The sequence below is a fragment of the Falco punctatus genome (genome assembly GCF_963210335.1).
Source record: "Falco punctatus genome assembly, chromosome: Z".
NCBI lineage: Eukaryota > Metazoa > Chordata > Aves > Falconiformes > Falconidae > Falco > Falco punctatus.
In genome coordinates, this window is record NC_137586.1 from 57,348,678 (window position 1) to 57,366,667 (window position 17,990).

Below are 17,990 nucleotides of genomic sequence, written 5' to 3' on the forward strand. Positions count from 1 at the left end.
TTTTTTGCAAGGTCCATTTTCAACTTGTGTGAACAAATGTTGCTTACTGACTTCAGGGTACTGCTGCTGTAGTCCATGCAGTGTCATTGTTCAGACTTACGGTAAAACAGATACAAGCCTCCTGGGTACCCTTGTTTACTTTTGTACTCTTTAAACAATCTAGGTCAAATACTAAATTTGCTGTAACTCTGAATTGAAAGAGTGACATCAGAAGCAGCTGTTACTATGAAATGTGTGGTAATATTCATATGAATGTAGTTGGCATCCAGCAATTATGTTTATTTTTTAACTAGTGCTAGAAAAATTAATAGAACAAGCTTTAAGATCTGGAAGACCTGGTTTTAAAAATGTCTTGCAGTTTCCACAGGAATCTTGATAAAGCATACAAATATTCAAATTCCAGTTCATTAAAATTACTCTGTAAATTTATTGCCAGTTCTGTATGTATCTAATATGAAGGCATAAACTTGTTGTAGCAGTATTGATGAGGCTGGCTACGTTTCCTGAAAGTTCCTGTGTTATGGGCTACAGGGAAAAAAAGGGATTGTATTTCCTGATACATTTTTTTTTTCAGTCCTCTCTTGCTGTTTGAATAAAATTGGAATATGCTATTTGTCCTTGAGGTTATTTCTACAGTGATGGTGCATGGAGCGGGTCAGCTATAGACCTTTTTAGCCCTGTGCCAGCTGATACGCGGTACTGAAACCTTACTTGCCCTAGTAGCAACTCCAATGAGCTCTGAAGTAATGGATGCGAAATCAATGTCCTAAGGTAATTTTCACTACAGTTGCACTTGCACCACACGTATTTGGGAAATACATTGTATTTACAATAAATGCAAGTTTATTTTGCGCCCTGTCCTCTTTTACCTGACTTTTTCTGCCCATATGTAAAGATAAAATCTAAATGAAAGCACTGGTTCTCAGAGAGGCTTAGTTGGGGAATCTAGAGACATTGTGAAGTATAGCTGTGTCGTAGGCTGCAGGTAAGAGAACAACAAAGGATAGAAGGTAAAGCATGTTACCTCTGTATATAAAAGGGACTATCAATGTTAAAACTAAACATAATTGCAATCTTTATTTGGATTTTAATCCTTCTAGTGATATGCCGCATGTTAGCCCTAGCAGTAAAGACTGCCTTCCTGACATCATACAATTAATTCTGTAGAATCTTTCTAGGTTTTGAGCTGAATACATCCTGAGAAGCTATTATGCCAACTAACCATAGATACTTGAACTGTTTATGTCAAAAACACTGGAAATGGCTCTCAGTTTCTAATCTCCTGGATCTTGAGATTTTCCTGAAGGAAAAACAGAATGGAACTGGTTATTTTTATTTCGAAGCAAATTTTGGGGCAAAAATAAATTTCAAAAAAAATTATGTGGGCTTTGTAGATGCATGCTCCAGAATTATGAGGATCTATTTTATGGGATAAGCTTCCATAAAGCAGTCATACAACTAGTAGTATGTTGTGATAGTTTTGTTTTCTGGTATGCCAGATACTGTGTGGTCCATGTTGTGAACTTCCTTGGCCTTGTCCAGATCATATTAATTTCAATAGCTGATCTGGCTCTCACTGCTTTTGCAGACACAACATTAGTCTAAAATAACCGATGTTGTATGTGTCTTGGTCTTAACAGTTGGAAATCTGCTGTGAATTATGTGCAGCCCCTGTTGATATGTGCAACACCATCAGCAGTTTTTCTAGCTGTGGCTGAAAAGCTGTTGTTACGGTAGCCTAACATTCTTCCAAAAATTTTGGGAAGACTGTGCCACTCCAGAGGCTGGTAACTGACGTGTCTTTTATCAAGTGTACTTATCACTTTACGTGCAAGATTGAAGATGCGAAGACGGATATTTACAAAGTGTTTAACTGAATAGCCATGTATGGAAAGTTTGATTTCCATTTTGATTCAAGAGGTTAATAGGCCAGTAAGGAATGGGAGCTGGTCTGAAAGAAAGCTCCTTAAAGGTATGAAGTAGCCCGAGTTTAATGTGAAATAAGCTGAGGGAGAGCCTAGATTTCTTCACTAACTTGAGTTTCTGGAGACAGAAATGGATTATGGAGAAAGATCTTGGAAGACTCTGAGAAAAATAGTGGTTAAAGTAGCTTTTGTACCTGTATAAATTTTACAGTATTAAAGCTATTGTGGTATATCTGATATTGTTTATTAGGGCTCTGTGACTATTTTTTTCATTAATGCAATTGGAAACATTGCACATACAAGAATATGTAGTTCCTGATCAAGTCTGAATATGTTAGTTCAGTGTATTGATACGATAACGGAGTATACACCCTCAGATACTGTGAATGGTTCTGAGAACAAGAAATCCATGAGTCGGAAGAGGCAGAAGCTTTTTTATTTTTCTTGTTGATGAGTAAGAGCCAAGAAAGGACCAATATATGAGCCAAGTGAAAGACCCAGGTCTCAAAAAAGACCCGGGGTGGATGGACTCCTGCATAGTTTTGGAATAGAGTGCTGTCTTCTACAAACTTCTTGTTTCATGGTACTACTACTAATGTCATTCCAAGTTGTTAACTACTAAACCCTAGCAGAATTAACCCAGACCTTTCTGGAGTGCTGTCCTGTGATGAGGTTTTTTGCATGATATTTCTCTGTCCAGAGTTGCTTATCTAGTCCTAGTGGCTTGCAGACTGTTTAGCTTATATCTTGAAGCATTCCTATTTTAAGACACAGTTAAATGAGAAGATTTCTTAAAGATACTATCAGGATGGACAGATGAAGTTCAAGATTTCCTTAAGAGATACAAACATTAAGTCATTAAATCTTCTGGATGGGATTTTCGGCTTTCTTCTGTTGGAAGAGTATGAGACAAAAGGCTTATGCTTTTGGCCTTAAGCCTTTTGGATGTTTATGACAGTATGCTTTGCACAGTATGCAATATGTATAATGTTTTTATAAATTACCTGGATGCAGAAATCAGATCTACATTAAGTAAGTTTGTCAATGATGCTCAACTAGGAAGAGCTGTGGACTCCCTTGAGGGCAGAGAGGCCTTACAAAGAGATCTGGATGGACTATAGAGCTAAGCAATCACCCAGCCTTACGAAATTCAACAAGAGCAAGTGCCAGGTTCTCTGCCTAGGATGAGGTAATCCTAGGGACAAACTGGGGGATGAGAGGCTGGAGAGCAGTCGTGTGGAAAGAGATCTGGAGGTCTGGGTTGATGGCAAGTTGAATACAAGTCAGCAGAGTGCACTGGCAGCCAAAAGGGCCAACTGTGTCCTGGGGTGCATCAAGCACAGCACAGCTGGCTGGTCAAGGGAAATGGTTTGTCCCTCTATGCTATACTGGTGTGGCCCTACCTCAAGTATTGTGTGCAGTTCTGGGTGCCTCAATATAAGGATATCAAACTATTAACAGTGTGTCCAGAGAAGGGTGACCTCTCGAGGGTGAGACTTAGGAGGAGTGGTTGAGGTCACTTGGTTTGTTCAGCCTGGAGAGGAGAAGGCTGAGGGTGACAGTCTACAAATTCCTGAAGGGGGGCAGCAGAGGAGGAGGTGCTAATCTCCTCTCCCTGGTGACCAGCAATAGAACATGAGGACTTGCAGTGAAGCCGCATCAGGGGAAGTTCAGATTGAACAGTAGAAGAAGGTTCTTCACTGAGAGGGTGGTCAGTTACTGGAACAGGCTCCCCAGGGAAGTGGTTATGTCACCAAGCCTGTCTGTGTTCAAGGAGCATCTGGACAATGCTTGTAGTCACATCATTTAGTTTCAGGTAGTCCTGTGAGAAGCAAGGCGTTGGACTTAATGATCCTTATGGGTCCCTTCCAACTTGAGATTTAATGTGATTCTGCATGTGGCAAGGTCATTGTTGGAGGTCAAAACCACAAGTTATGCCAGAGATAAAGGGCACTTTTTTTATTGATCTTCTTCCCTAAAGATCATTATATTTGTTAGAAACAAAGATGCACTCATTATAGCTTCAGAAAGCCTGATCCATAAAGATAGAAGATGAAACAGTACACATTCTCACCCAAGCCTTTTGTTGTTCATATTTTAAAGAAAAGTCAGTGTCAGTGCAACAGCTATCCAATTGGGCTGTGCATTGTAAAAAAAAAATTACTCATTTCTAATGAACGGACTCTTTTAGTCCTTTCACACTTTTTTCTTTAAAAAAAAAAAATCCAGCAAAAAAGCTTATAAGTAGTGTAAATGTTTTTGTGAGGAATCTTTTATCAAAAGTCCTAGCTTTGGGGGGTTTAGACTAGCACAGACTTTTGCAAGAGTTTACTCCATTGGAAAGTCTATATGCCATAAGTGTTTTGAAACCTGGAGAATCTGCAGTGAAAGCGCAGTATGATTGCACCAGTCTTACTCTCCTGAACCTCCTTTGGCGGCTGTCCAAGGAAAGGTTCATGGCTAGGTGGATTTCTCTTCAGACCAAATACAGGTGTTCTTATTCTGTGTTCTGAGTGAGTTCAAAGGCCCCTCATCTTTCTGAACAGAGAAAACAGGGTTTTTTAAAATGCACATTAAAGTGGCTGATCAAAGCAGGAACAAAATACACCTACGTTGTTGCAATGTTTCTGTAATTTAGTCTTGCACTTCGAAGTATGAAGATTGTTTAGGTAAGTTGAGAAATCTAGTTCAAAGTTTAACTGTCCTGTATAGTAGATTGGTTTTTAACTTCGTTTTTCCTGATGTCTAATCTAAACTTTGTTTTTAGTAATTTTAAGCCTATTACGCTTAAGCTATAATGAATGGTAGAGCAAGCTTTGTTCTGTTGCACATCTGACAAGGTTATTATTTCAAGGTTATTATATTCCCTCTCAAGTCTTCTCTAAACAAAGCACCCTCAATTTCTTTTCTAGTACTCTTGTAGTTGTACTTCTAGTACTAGTTGTGTAGGTATGTGACACATATTGTTCTGGAAATGAACTGACTGGTTCACACACTCCATGAAATGCAGTGTCCAAAAGAGGAGACAGTGGATGCTGTTTATGAGATGGCAGCAGTCGAAAGTATGTGTGTGGCATCAATGCACATAGCACACCTGTCCTTATACCTGCAAAAGATCACTGCCTTTTTCATTTTATTTATTGGAAAGCTAACGGGGAATCAACTGTCTGGTTGCTAGCACAATGTAAAAGTCTTTCAATCAACCCCAGTAGTGTTGCAGTGAACATTTTTAATTAAAGTGTGCTTTAGCATGCTAAATTATATATAATCTTAAAAATTATATATGCATGTTGTACATGGGTATATAGCAATGCTGGACCATGCAAAGGAAACTAAGCCAGGAATAAGACTAAATACTGAAAGGAGCCTATCTGCATCAGCTCAGTACTCTGTCTGGCCGATTTATCATGCCTATTTCTTTTCCAAGTCAGCTTATTTGGTTGAATTGGGTATTTGTGAAGTGCTGTTTTATATGATGTGGATTTAGTTCTTGGGCAGCTAAGTTACAACTGCTTTTTCCTGCTGAACCAATACTTGGCCTTAATCGCCTATGCATCTCACCTGAGTGCAGCATGCATGTTTGATTTTTTTCTGCTAATATTTGCAGCTGTCGAAATAACAGTTGGTGTTTCCCCTTAGGCATAATTTTCCCTCATACAAGAGGGAAGAGGATGTTTGAAGTCTGTTAGCTCGGTGATGGGAGGCTTACATGTAACTTCAGTGGTTTGCATTCAGTTCATTTTCTGAATTTTGTAAGAAATAAAAACCTTTTCCTTCCTCCCCAACCCACATAAAAGATAAGAAGTTAGCATATTTTCAATTTTAGTGTTCTAAACAGCTTTTCTTGATTTAGGCCCTTAGATTTTGTAGCAGCATTGGAATGATTCAGTGCTAGAAAGTAAACATGCAGAAAATACAGTTATAAATTAAATATTAATAACTACACATCTGCTGTACAACTGCCAGCAAGTTGGAGGTTCTAGAGTTGGTTTGTTCAGTCCAAGCTAGGACATGACAGCATTCATTTTCCTAGAGGTGCTCTCAGATCAGGGCTTATTTGCCTGAGCAGCTGCGGTGCTTCTGGATCCAATGTTGTATGGTCTGTACTAACCTAAGACAGAAATATCTGAGCTCCAGTGTGCAATATTGATGTAACTGAAGTGTTTATAGTCTTCTGGATGTAAATAGAAGAGAGTAATTAAGATTTTCACTTATTAGCTTGGCAACTCTAGCTGTACTTAAGGAAAAACCTTAAATTCACTTGTGTTGATATGTGTGTAAAGAAAAAGCTAATGTATGCTATATGAAAAAACGTAATTATAAAATGTATTGTTCTTTATTTTGCTATTTGAATATGAATGATGTTGTCCTTGATGCAGATACATGTCTTCAGTACCTATGAGATCGAAATATTTTCCTCAAGTTACAATACAGTAGGTACTGTTCTGCACATTCACATGACTAGATACCATAACTCAAATCACAAAATTGTTTGTAACATTTCAGATTTTAGATGAAAATAAAAATTTCCATGTTGGGTTCAGTTTTATCTTCTTTCTAAAATCATAAAAGGGCAAAATTCTGATTAAAAATGCAAGTCACAAAGGTTTGGGTTTGGGTGGGTTTTTTTCCCCATCTGTTTCATAACCTAGGACTTCTAACAAAACAGTTCTTCCAGAAAAAGGAAGTTTTAGGATTGAAGATTCAGACCATCTAGCTGGGTAATGTTGCAGTTGTCACTGTTCTGTCACCTCAGCTGTGCTTTTGAGTGCAAGGAGTATTAACGTCACTGTAGTAAAGTAACTGTGCTCAGCACTCCTTATGTAAAAGTATGAGACTTGTCTTGAATATGAAATTTTATACCAAAATCCTGTTGAATTGTTTAAGATTGTAATTTTGTTTCTTTTCTCACAGCAAACACAAGTTCAGTTTTGGGTAGCGTACATGCCATTCTCCAGTGAGCAGAAGCAAGGGAAGGCAACTGTGAATGTGTTTTATTTAGCAAGGTTATATCTACAGCTTCTGAAAATCTGTTTCTAGTTAAATGGCGAGGTGGTAATAGTTTGGTATTTTCAGGATTCTATTTGAATATTTGGTTCAAATATTTTTCATTTAAAGTATCGGGCTAACAGCAGACTACAGTCGTGTATGTAAGGAAGCAGTATAAACGTGTCTGTGCTTCAGAGTGAAGTTGCAATGCTTAAGAGTGGAAGGAAGAGAACACATGCTTTCTACATGCTTAGCCAACAAGACCATTATGTGAATTTTTGTACCTTTCTGGCACTTGCCAAAACAACAAAATAGTTGCACATCACAACATACGGGTTTTCTGTCTTGGAAAGGCCCTAATTTCCTCTCTTTCTGTGACATGTAATTGCTGCCTTTTATGTAACTTGTTCTACTGTTAGCTTCTCAAGGAAGAGGGACTGTGTCCAGATCACTTGGAGGAATATGAAGTGGATTGGAGTGTCCTGCCTTTGAGGAGCCATGAAAGGAAGGGAAAGGTGAACGAACCTCCTTGCATAGGTATTGTTCATAGGTGGCATTAGAACATGCTGGGTATATGAAGCAACTGATTGCATTCTACTGGACTATGAACAATTGTGCCTTGTCTTGCCTTCCCCCTCTCTCCCTCACTCCTCCTCTGCTTGCCTCCCTCTTTCAACAAATCCATGCTTTTGAAATGTGTAATCAGTGCTAGCAAGGAGACATACCTATCAGATGCCCTCCTGAGAAGGACCACTGTTCTGAAACAAGGTATGAACCTGTAAGCCACCAGGCTGGATGGGTTTGCCAATACTCATGTGAATTACTAAGTGTGTAGCAGATCACAATGATCTTGCCAGTGCAGAAGGCAAAGACGTTGTGTATGGAGATGCCTGAAGGCAAAGACGTTGTGTATGGAGATGCCTGAAGGCTACCTGATAGAAGCTAAGGACCCACTATTTCCAATAGCTTTTATGATTCTATGGAACAACATTGGGCACCAGAGCAACAGAGGTAAGGCAATGCTGGTGAAGATGCTGTAGTTGTTGCCCCATGTTTGAAAGAGGTGCTAGCTTATCACAAGAGACAGCTGTGGGAGTTCTGACACTGATACACTTTAGTGTTGTTTACAGCCAGTAGGCTTAATGTAAGTGGGCATGAAACGTTTCTGCTGAGATAGGGCTGTTATTTCACTCTCTTCATTTGTGGCGGCATGCTCCATGTTGATCACTGGATTTCTCATCTATGGACTGGCAGTGCTGCAGCTGATACGTGTCTTGGATTCTGTGGCCCTTACACTAAAAATTCCAGGTGGTGCCACAGACCTTGATGATAATTGTGTTAATTGTGCGGTACTGATCTGCAGTGCTGCTCGTCCCTTGAAGGTTACTGTTACCTGCTTCTGGATTGCAGCAAAAGCCCAGACGGCCCAGCCTGCTGAACTGAACATACAGCTCCAACAACAGGCTCAGGACTGTAACCTCCTGCGCCTGGAAATTTATGGGTACAGAAGTTGAGATGATCAGCCTAAATACCTTGAATTTTTTAACAGTGTTGGATGTAGGCTCAGAAACTGCCAGCAACTCAACTACTTGGACAACGACTTACTCTGGGTTTTTTTGTTGTTGTTTTTTGGGGTTTTTTTTCTGACGAAGTTGTTGCAGATTTAGTAGTTGTCTCTCTTGTGCTTTACTAGATGTCTCTTGATGTTCTACTTGGTAAAAGCTCTGTCTTCTCTACCTCCACCTTGCAGATCGTAGGTTGGTGCACCATACTGGCTCAGTGAGGTTTGTGTGCACATTGAAAGTAAATGGCAGACAGAGCTTAAAAACCCCTGTGTGACAGATGAGAGAGGTGCTGATGTGTTGGTAGTGAGAAGAGGCCCAGAACAGACTTGCCAAACTTGGAGCAAATCTTGTAAGTTTTGCTGTAGATCATGCCTTCTTCATGCTTAAATCTTGATTTACAGTCCTTCTGTGGTTTATTAGTGTAGGTATGAATGGAGATACATTGATAACTTGCCATGTGTTAATGTTATGTGCATATAGGTGAAGGTGTATAGCATAAATAAATCCTTGAGGATAATGTGGCAGATGGACCTGGACGGCATGTGCAAACAGGACCATTGTGTAAGTCATTGTCAAGTATTTTTGTAGGTGAATGCACCTGGGCAGCCAAGTTCATTTTACATAGACATTAGCACAGACAGCAGATAACATTTTCATTTCAAACCTAGTTTTGATGTGAAGGAACAATCTAGGCATGATGATTACACCTCATTACAATGTATTTCACTCCTTCTTAAGGAGCTCTAATTGAGATCAACCTTCTCAATAGAGTGTACTAAGGGGAGAAACAGTTTATTTACAAGCAATGTACACATTTAACTCTGGAATAACTACACTACTCACACTCTGCTGGCAATATTTTTAATATACATTAATATTGATGTTTATTTAAAACAAACAAACTTATCGGAGCACTTAATTATATGCTTAATTTGCACAAATTTAACCTATGTCTAACGCCTCTGGATTTAACCTATATCTAACACCTCTGCTTAGCTAAGATTTTGAAGCATAGTGAATTACAGTACTGGAATTCCAGTTTGGCTGGAAAAATCAAGTAACTGTACTTGATTGTACTACTGGAAAACCATTACCTGTGGAAATATGCACATAGGCATAATACCCAGTTCACATCATTAAATTATGTGTTAGTAGTAGCAAGCAAAATTTAACAAACCATAAAGTTTTGGCTCGCTCTGAAACTGATGTATTTAAATGATCACTTGCAATATACGAAGAACTTGCAAACCACTGTCATCATATGTTCAACAACAGACATTCAGCAGGTTAGATGCTTCAGTGTACCAAGAACAGGAGCACTCATTCAACTTAAAAATTACAATTACATTTTTAATGGCAGTATGCAATATTGAAAATTCAACTATATGCTGTGCTATATTGTCTTGTATTAAAGTAAAAATTTAATCGTTTCACTAGGCAATCAAATTCATTTATATCTTTAAAAATAAACTCATTTGCTTGAAGGTTCTTGTTTGATAGGAGTCTATGTTTAAGACAGATGTAAATCTTTACATGGATTTGATACCATCTGTTCCAAATAGTCTTTAATGTTACTAACCATAAGGGGTTTTTGGACCTTCTTCATGATCTTAATTTGGTTTTCCCTTTTTTGTGTTTTGCATTGCCTTAGAGTAACAATGGTCTGGTTTTACACATCTCTTTTCAATCTTGAATCCTTTTCAATAACATAGTTGATTTTTTAGTTGAGAACTGATTGTCAATATTGATATAGGCAACATTTCAAATAGAAGTTGTCTGACTCTTGTTAGCTTGTCTCACAGCTTGTGTGTATATGTGTCCACATTGCATATGAAGTTGTTAAAAATAGCTCAAGTTACAATTGAGATCAAGTGCTTAAATGTTGGAAAGTATCATACAGGTTTTCTGCATAACCTTAATTTAATTCTCCTGTATAAACATAATGATATTATCATTACTAAATATGTAACTTTTTTTCCACAGGACTTTCTTTGCTTACTGCCGGGTGAAGAAACTCAGTTAATAAATAAGCTTTCAACACGTTGTTTTCCTCACATATTTGTATGATTTAGGCTATATTCATGCACTGAAATATTTTTCTACACAAACAGTGATGACTTTCCTCAGCATTCTTCCAAGACACCCATGCCGATAGTGTCTTAGACTTTCAGATAAACAAAACCAAATAATTTTTCAGATACAGCAGAAGTTCTTATTCCCATTTTACAGATAGGGTACTGAGACTGTGAAACTCTGAAATGTTACTGATTTTAGTAAGCTTGCTCCAGTTAAAACAGCTAGAAATTATTTTTCGGGGTATTGAGGCATTTCACATGTTCTAAGTATGTTGTTTTATTCATCATTGTGTTGTAAGAACTGTTACAGATTAGAGCCAGAATCATAATTTGATCAATCAGAAAATGAATAATACATAACTAATGACAAACTGGACAAATTTTGATTTAAAATACTTGTTTAGCATCACCTGGAATACTCGGTGCCAGAGCCTGGAGTATAATCTCTTTTTGTAAAGTGTTTTTCAATTTTCTTTCCCTTTCTTATTCCTTTTAACCTTGTAGTAGAGCACATAGATCTTTAATCACCATGTATCCCTAGTTCATTCCTTAAGCGTATTCCATCTGGTTTGCTGAATGAAGCAGAGTCCTTTGGGAAAAATGTAGTTAAGGACTGTATTGCAGTGCATATGCACAAGGGGGCAACTTTCTTCTGCTGTGATTAAACAAAAGTTATTAGTCTTTGGAGAACTGGGGTAGTAATCAGGAGAAAAAAAAACAGGATGAAGGGGGAACTGTTAAATTTGGGATTGTTTTGGAAGGGCATATTTTAGTAAAGACTCTTCTGAAGGAAAGGAGAATTCTTTGAGGGTGGAGGATGTGAGATGATGTGTTGAGAAGACCAGTCTCTGCAGAATGCTTTCTGCAGGTTTCAATTTACTTCATTCTCTAAGAGAAACTTATTCTGAGTTGATTTGCTTTGAGTAACCGGTTACAAAGCTGGATCTGTGAACTGCGTGTATTATCCATAATTCAAGTTATTGCTCAAGGATGACTGGACAGGAGTTTAGTGCTTGGTAGACCACAAGGTTGAAGGAACCATTTATCTGACAGGAGTAAATTTTAAATTTGGTCTGCCTTACTCTGTTTTGTAATAGATTCATGTTAGCAATCTGGCTTACTTCGGCAGAGCTATGTGCTCTGTTTTGTAGATACCTGGTTTATTTCCTTCCCAAAAACTTGGATTTGGTTTTGTTCTTTACCTACAAAATGTTTCTAACAAGAAAGATAAATGTGCCTCAAACAGAATCAGGGATTTACTACATATGGTTCAACATAAAGGGTTGAACATAAATATAACAACAGACCAGGAGCTTAGAAACTAAGCAGGTGAAGCAGACAAGGGATAATAGGCAAGAAGCAGCAGTGTCTTCAATTTTACAGCTGCAAGATGTAGTGTCCACTGCTGACTGCCACAAACTGCATCAGATAAGACAAATCATAAACTCTTCACTGGTGTAACCACTTCTGATCTTTCACTCAAGAAAAGTGGGAGTGGAAGCTTTCCATTTATTTTTCTTATGAAGGAGTAATAAAAGGATATAACTTTATTTAAGAGTCAGTTTGTCAGTAAGTTGTCTTTTCTGAACTAGGGAAAGATGTGTCCCGTCTTACCATGTAACACAAATGAGGTGGTTGGACTTGGTTTCCTTTACGAAAAGGATTCTCTAACGAGTCTAGTTATGTGTCGATAAATGTTGAAACATAAGCATAAGAAGGGGTCATTTTTATGCTGAATGAGGAATTACTTTACCAGTAATGCCTAACCCAAGTAATGGGAAGTCTGGGGATGGTGGGTTCCAGCGGGCAATGCAGAGCCTACCCACCATTTGTGCAATCCTTGGGCCAGACTAAAAGATGAGTTAGGGGACCAGCTGGTGGGCAGGGAGAGATTGCTCCAACATGTTGGTCATAGACATAACCACCAGTGTCTGAGGCAGAGAGGAGGATAAATTAATGCATCAGATTCCCATTTGCATGTCTGAGTTAGTCATACTGGGTTGAATGTGAACAGACTTGACGCTTTAGGAGGCTGATTCAGAGCAGCTGCAAGAGGAAAGCACTTGCAGCAAACTGAGAGGTGGCATTTGACTTGCAGCAGTCAGGGGTCCTGAGAAGAGTTTGGATCCCTCAGCCACACAAAGGACATACAATAAATTTCAGTTCCACTTGCTCTTCTGGGTCACAGCAGCTTCAGGAAGCAGAGGATGCCCAGGAATTAATATCACTGATGACTTAATCAGGAAGTTGAACTCCTAAAAAGGGGGGTGTATACATATCTCCACTTTGCAGATCAACCGAAATCTGTGGGAAAATTAAAACACGTGTTTGATAATGTTTAGTTTGAGTCACTTAAATATTTAGCAATTTATGTTTGTTATTTGGTATCCAAAGTTTTCTTGCCTGAGTCTTTTCCTTCCTTTCCTTTAAACACGATTTAATTCTCTATGGGAATAAACATATTTTTTTTCTCTCCTCATTCATAAAAAAAAAAAAAAAGTCCTTGTTTTCCTGTTATTCTGATGTGTAATGGCCTAGAAATTTTAGGGATCATCCTTAGCCATTTACTTGGCCACAGGGTGGCAGCATTAAGCGTCAAGCCCGGGGCTCCCCACTTCGTAGGGTTCACCAGGAGCTGGAGCGAGGAGAACAGCAAACCCCAGGTGCAGCTGTAGGGCTCTCAGTGCTTCCTTTTCATATGGAGTCTCAGTTCTTAAACAGAGTGTAAATTCTGACTACATGTTTGTTAACAAGTGGAGTCTTTGACAGATTGCTATAGCTTGACATCAGCACCCAAAAACAATGATGGAGTTAACTTTTGTTGAAAGAGGCAGTAAATATGTATTCAAATGAAAGGCCTTTTTTTCAAGATGTCAAGGAGGAAGTTAAATAGGATTCATAAGCAAACAGACTAGGAGAATGAGTTTTCCAAATTCAGTCTGGAATTCATGAGATGTTCTTTAGACCAATAAAGTATGACTCTACTTTTCTTCCTTTGAAGAAATATTTTCATACAGTAAAGAAAATATTTATTCTAAAATATGGCCTATCACATGACTCAAGTTTTATCAGTTAATGGAATATATTTAAGGTTCTTTGTTTCCTCTTTCTTCAAACAAGCCAGTAGTTGGGGTTTTTTTAGGCTTGCATTTGGACAACTGAAGGATGACAAGCCCCATTTATTGAAAATTTAAATACTGCTGAAAATTATGTATTTTTCTTGAATCTATTATGATTCTTCTGTTCTTTTAAAATCCTGGCAAGAATGGCACCCTGAGTTTTATTACAGTCTAACGATTTGGAATCCTGGTAAGAGTAACTTAAAGATCCCCTTAAACGCCCTATAAATATTCACTTGAATCCTATTTTATGTAGTGTCCCTGCTGGCAGGAGTGATTTGTAACTGACCTGTAAAGGAAAGTGTATCTAAATAGAAGCACCAAAAGCCACAACTCTGCCACAATGTGCAGAACAGTATCCTGTATATTATGTTTTCTCAGATACCTTCATTGAAGCAGACTCAGTCAACCCAGCTATGAATTTTGAAAGACGTAATTCTTTTCAGAAATAAAGACATTCTCACACAATTTGGATGGCTTTTCATCATGATATAAATGACTGTTTCACAACTTATAAAGCAATCATGCTTTCACATAAAATATTTAATACACCGTCATTCTGACTTTTATAGAAAAACAAACTTCATTAATACTCATGTTCTCCTGAACATAGGAGAGGCAGTTTTATCCTTTGTCTGTCTATGAATTACATCTTTTTAATTTAACACATCACTTGCTTGGCTGTGTTAATATTATTTCTTTAAAGCAAGCTCCCTACTCCACAGTGTTACACCAAGAAAAATATTAAACGTATGGGAGAAAGTACCATATACAAAGTTGTTTCCGTCAAAACACCAAGGAGTATCTCTGTATGTTAACATTATGTCATATGTCCATATATGACCCATACATGTCCACTGAAGAAGATAAAGGTAAAGAACGTGGAAAGGAAGTGTGTGAACTCCACTGGGGTAGGTACAACAGACTGATGTGTTGCTTGAGATCAGTTCAGTAGACAAATATCTCTGAAGAAACATAGCTTGATTTTTTTTTCAGTGGGTGGACAATTTAGTTCTATTTTTGTGTCATGAAAAATGAGAATAGTCAATATACTGTATATCTCATGGTAAATTCTGAGGTAGAAATGTAGGTCAAAGTAGAGGGTAGCAAACATAAAACAGCTTAATACAGTGGACATGTTCAAATATCTATTTTTGTAAGGAAAAAATTATATATACAATTCTTCCCTGAAGTGATTTGTACTAGTATGAAAATGCATTTATTTTCCATGTTATTAATATTTCAGTTTTACAGTAGTTTCAGCATGGAAATTCATGTAGCTCAGTTTACAGTTTTGAAATGGAAAATGGAGGGTGAAGAAAATCTATGAAGATGTGGACTTAGATCTGTGAATTTGCACTAGATAATATAATGTGGGTTTGACACAGAATCTTTACAGAAATTAGTAGATAATTGTCAGTAACAGGTTGAGTTGTGAGGGGTGTTAGCACGAAAACCCTAACATTTTGTGATGCCCTTTCTCCAACTGTCGAGTAGACGTGGCTGAATCTTGCCATAATAGTTACAAGTGACTATAAGTACTGCAGGGGTCTGGGTCTGGTTTAACCATTCTTTTTCAGGCTATTAAACCTTTCTCCATGTTGCAGCTGTGGATCTTTAATCAAGGTATATATTTATCCAGATTGCATCTGAAATAACTAAAAAGAACTATGTAAAATTCAACGGATTATGTACATCAGAAACATGGCCTTGAAGTTAAATATTTTTCACTGCTGCTTTGTAAAACACTTTTATTCACATATGATGTAATTTTTTATTGGTTTATAATCCTTTTTATTTACAAATATCATCGGTATTTTTAAAGACTGACTTATGTTGTACTGATTCCTTTTGTTTCCACTGTGATAGTAAACTGAATTAATGGAAATAATGTTGCAGGTGCTTTGTCATTCATTCATGTTAAGGTAGAGAAAAATGCATTCATATTCCAAATGGATGTGAAGAACTAAAATTAATCTTAATGACATCCTAGATCAGGATAGGAAAGTTAGAATCAAGTTTAAATTGGGATCACGATGAGATTAGGCCTTCTGTAGCCTTGTTGTAAGTACATAAGGAAATAAATTTACAAGCAGTATTTTAGCATCTGGTGTCCTGCATCTCTTAAAATAAGGTTTTACAATCACAGTTATGAAATATGTATTATCAAAGTCTTTTTCTTCTCAGTAGTGTCTAAATCTGAATGACCATGTCATTGTATCAAGATTCTAACAGTGCACTCCTATTTAAAAATATCCACCCTTATCTTTTAAATACTGTGCTGTTGTTTTTAGTTTCCTGTTTGCTTTTGATCTGTGTTCGTTATTGAGAACTTGCTTCATTTTATGTTTCCTCTGGTAAGATAGATCTTTGAGAGCTATCAATTTCTTTACCAAAGTCTTTCTCTTACAGTTGTGAGACCCCAAAAGACTTGTACCTTTCTTCAGTCAGGACAAGTAACCTCTTCCATTTCTTCTTCAGTTGCTGGCAGTTTGTTTGATATCTGATCTCCTATTATTCCTCTTCGTGTGTGAACTGCTTTTAAAAGAGCATTACTTTTATAAAAATATACAGAGTAGAGTGTACTGATGGCTGTGCAACCCAAGACAGTGGCAGGAATTCACTGAGCACAGTAATAATTAATAAATGAAATCATAACTTGAATACAGCTAGTGCTGTGTACAACTGTCATACACTAGCATTCTTCCATAGTGTGTAAGCTAGTATATGCTGCTGTTGTAATGCAGGATGTTAGAAATTATTGTAATGTGCTTGGTTATACTTCACACCAGAATATAATTTCGAAACATACCATTATGATATGCAGGTGATAACTACTTCTGTATAACACTGTAGTCTGCAAATGACCAAAGTTTGATTTGTTTGCATCTTAAAAGGCTGGAAAGAGAAATACAACTAAGCAATCAGGAAAAGTTAAGAACTGGAATCTGATTAATTGTAGAATCATAGAATATCTCAAGTTGGAAGGCACCCATAAGGATCATCAAGTCCAATGCCTTGCTTCTAACAGGACTACCTAAACCCAAACTAACCTAAGAGCATCATCCAGATGCTCCTTGAACTCTAACAGGCATGGTGCCATGATCACTTCCCTGGAGAGCCTGTTCCAGTGACAGACCACCTTCTTAATGAAGAGCCTTTTTCAGTGTCCAGTCTGAACTTCCCTTGACACAACTGCATATCATTTCCTTGTATCCTGTTGCTGGTCACCAGAGAGAAGAGATCACCACTTCCTCTTCAGCTGCCCAGCTTGAGGAAGGTCTAGATTTCAATGAGGTCACCCCTCAGCCTTCTGTTCTCCAAGCAGGAAATGGTCAAGACAAAAATGAAGGAACAAGAAAACAAAAATTAAGTGAGCATAGCAACATCTTTGACTGTACATTGCATTTTCAGTCCAGCATTTTGAGTTTCATTACCATTTTGAACTCAAAGATTACTGAAGCCTAAATGTTTTTTATTGGCACTGACATTCATTGTTAATTCATTGTTAATCCATTTCTAAACTGGGATTTCCGCTTCTCTCTTATCCTTTCACTTCTCAACATTTAGCTGATCTTCAGCTTCTTTTACACCTTCATCACTGTTATCCTTTGGCCTATGGATTCTTGACTGTCTTCGGTGATCCTAACCTAACAACTAAATGCAATATACATGAGCAAGTGATGGGAAACTTAGGTATTTTGTGGGCTGTAAAACCACTATGTAATACTCAGCGTTGCATATGAGAAACCATGTAAGGGCAAGATGTTACATCTGTGTCAATTCCTTTGAGTTGACAGGCTCTACAGTGCAGTAAAGATGCAAACTAAAATGGTTGTTATTTGTAAAGACCACCTTCTTTCATCCTGTACCCAAAATAGACCACATTAATCGCTGTCATCACACAATTCATGTCTTCTTTTCCTTAATTTAGGCCTCTCTTTCCATGAGAAATATGGTTAGACTGTTTGAGTAAGTAGAAGACATAGTTCTGGCAGAATGTAGGTGGAAGCTTTTGAAACTATTTCTGTAAGACTATTACCCTTTTATTTTGGACTGGTACATGAAGCATACATGCAGCTGGGACTTCATTCTCCTCCTTTTTGGCTACACAGTAAACCAGGAAAAAAAATCATGAGGGCAAGAGACAGTGTCAGCTTGGGTAGAGAAAAGCAAAGTTCCCAGATCCTTCAGCACCTGAAAGTACAATACAGAGGAAAGAGGCTGGAGAAGTGCAAGGAGGGAAGATTTAGTGGAAGAGGGGAACCCTATGGCAATAAAACTGAAGTAGGAAAATAGAAATATCAAACAGAAGAC

At 37.8% G+C, this 17,990-nt stretch overlaps 1 long non-coding RNA gene across 7 annotated transcripts in view; it reads right to left on the reverse strand.

Annotated features, from left to right (window-relative positions):
- Positions 1–10: 10 nt before the first annotated feature.
- The window catches only part of LOC308056686, a 93,252-nt gene continuing 75,272 nt past the window's right edge, over positions 11–17,990 (reverse strand). For 6 of the 7 annotated variants that reach the window (XR_013924918.1, XR_013924919.1, XR_013924920.1 and 3 more), the window contains exon 3: positions 11–17,990. This exon is cut by the window's right edge. This is a non-coding gene — a long non-coding RNA (uncharacterized lncRNA). The other variant, XR_013924924.1, reaches the window with a different exon arrangement.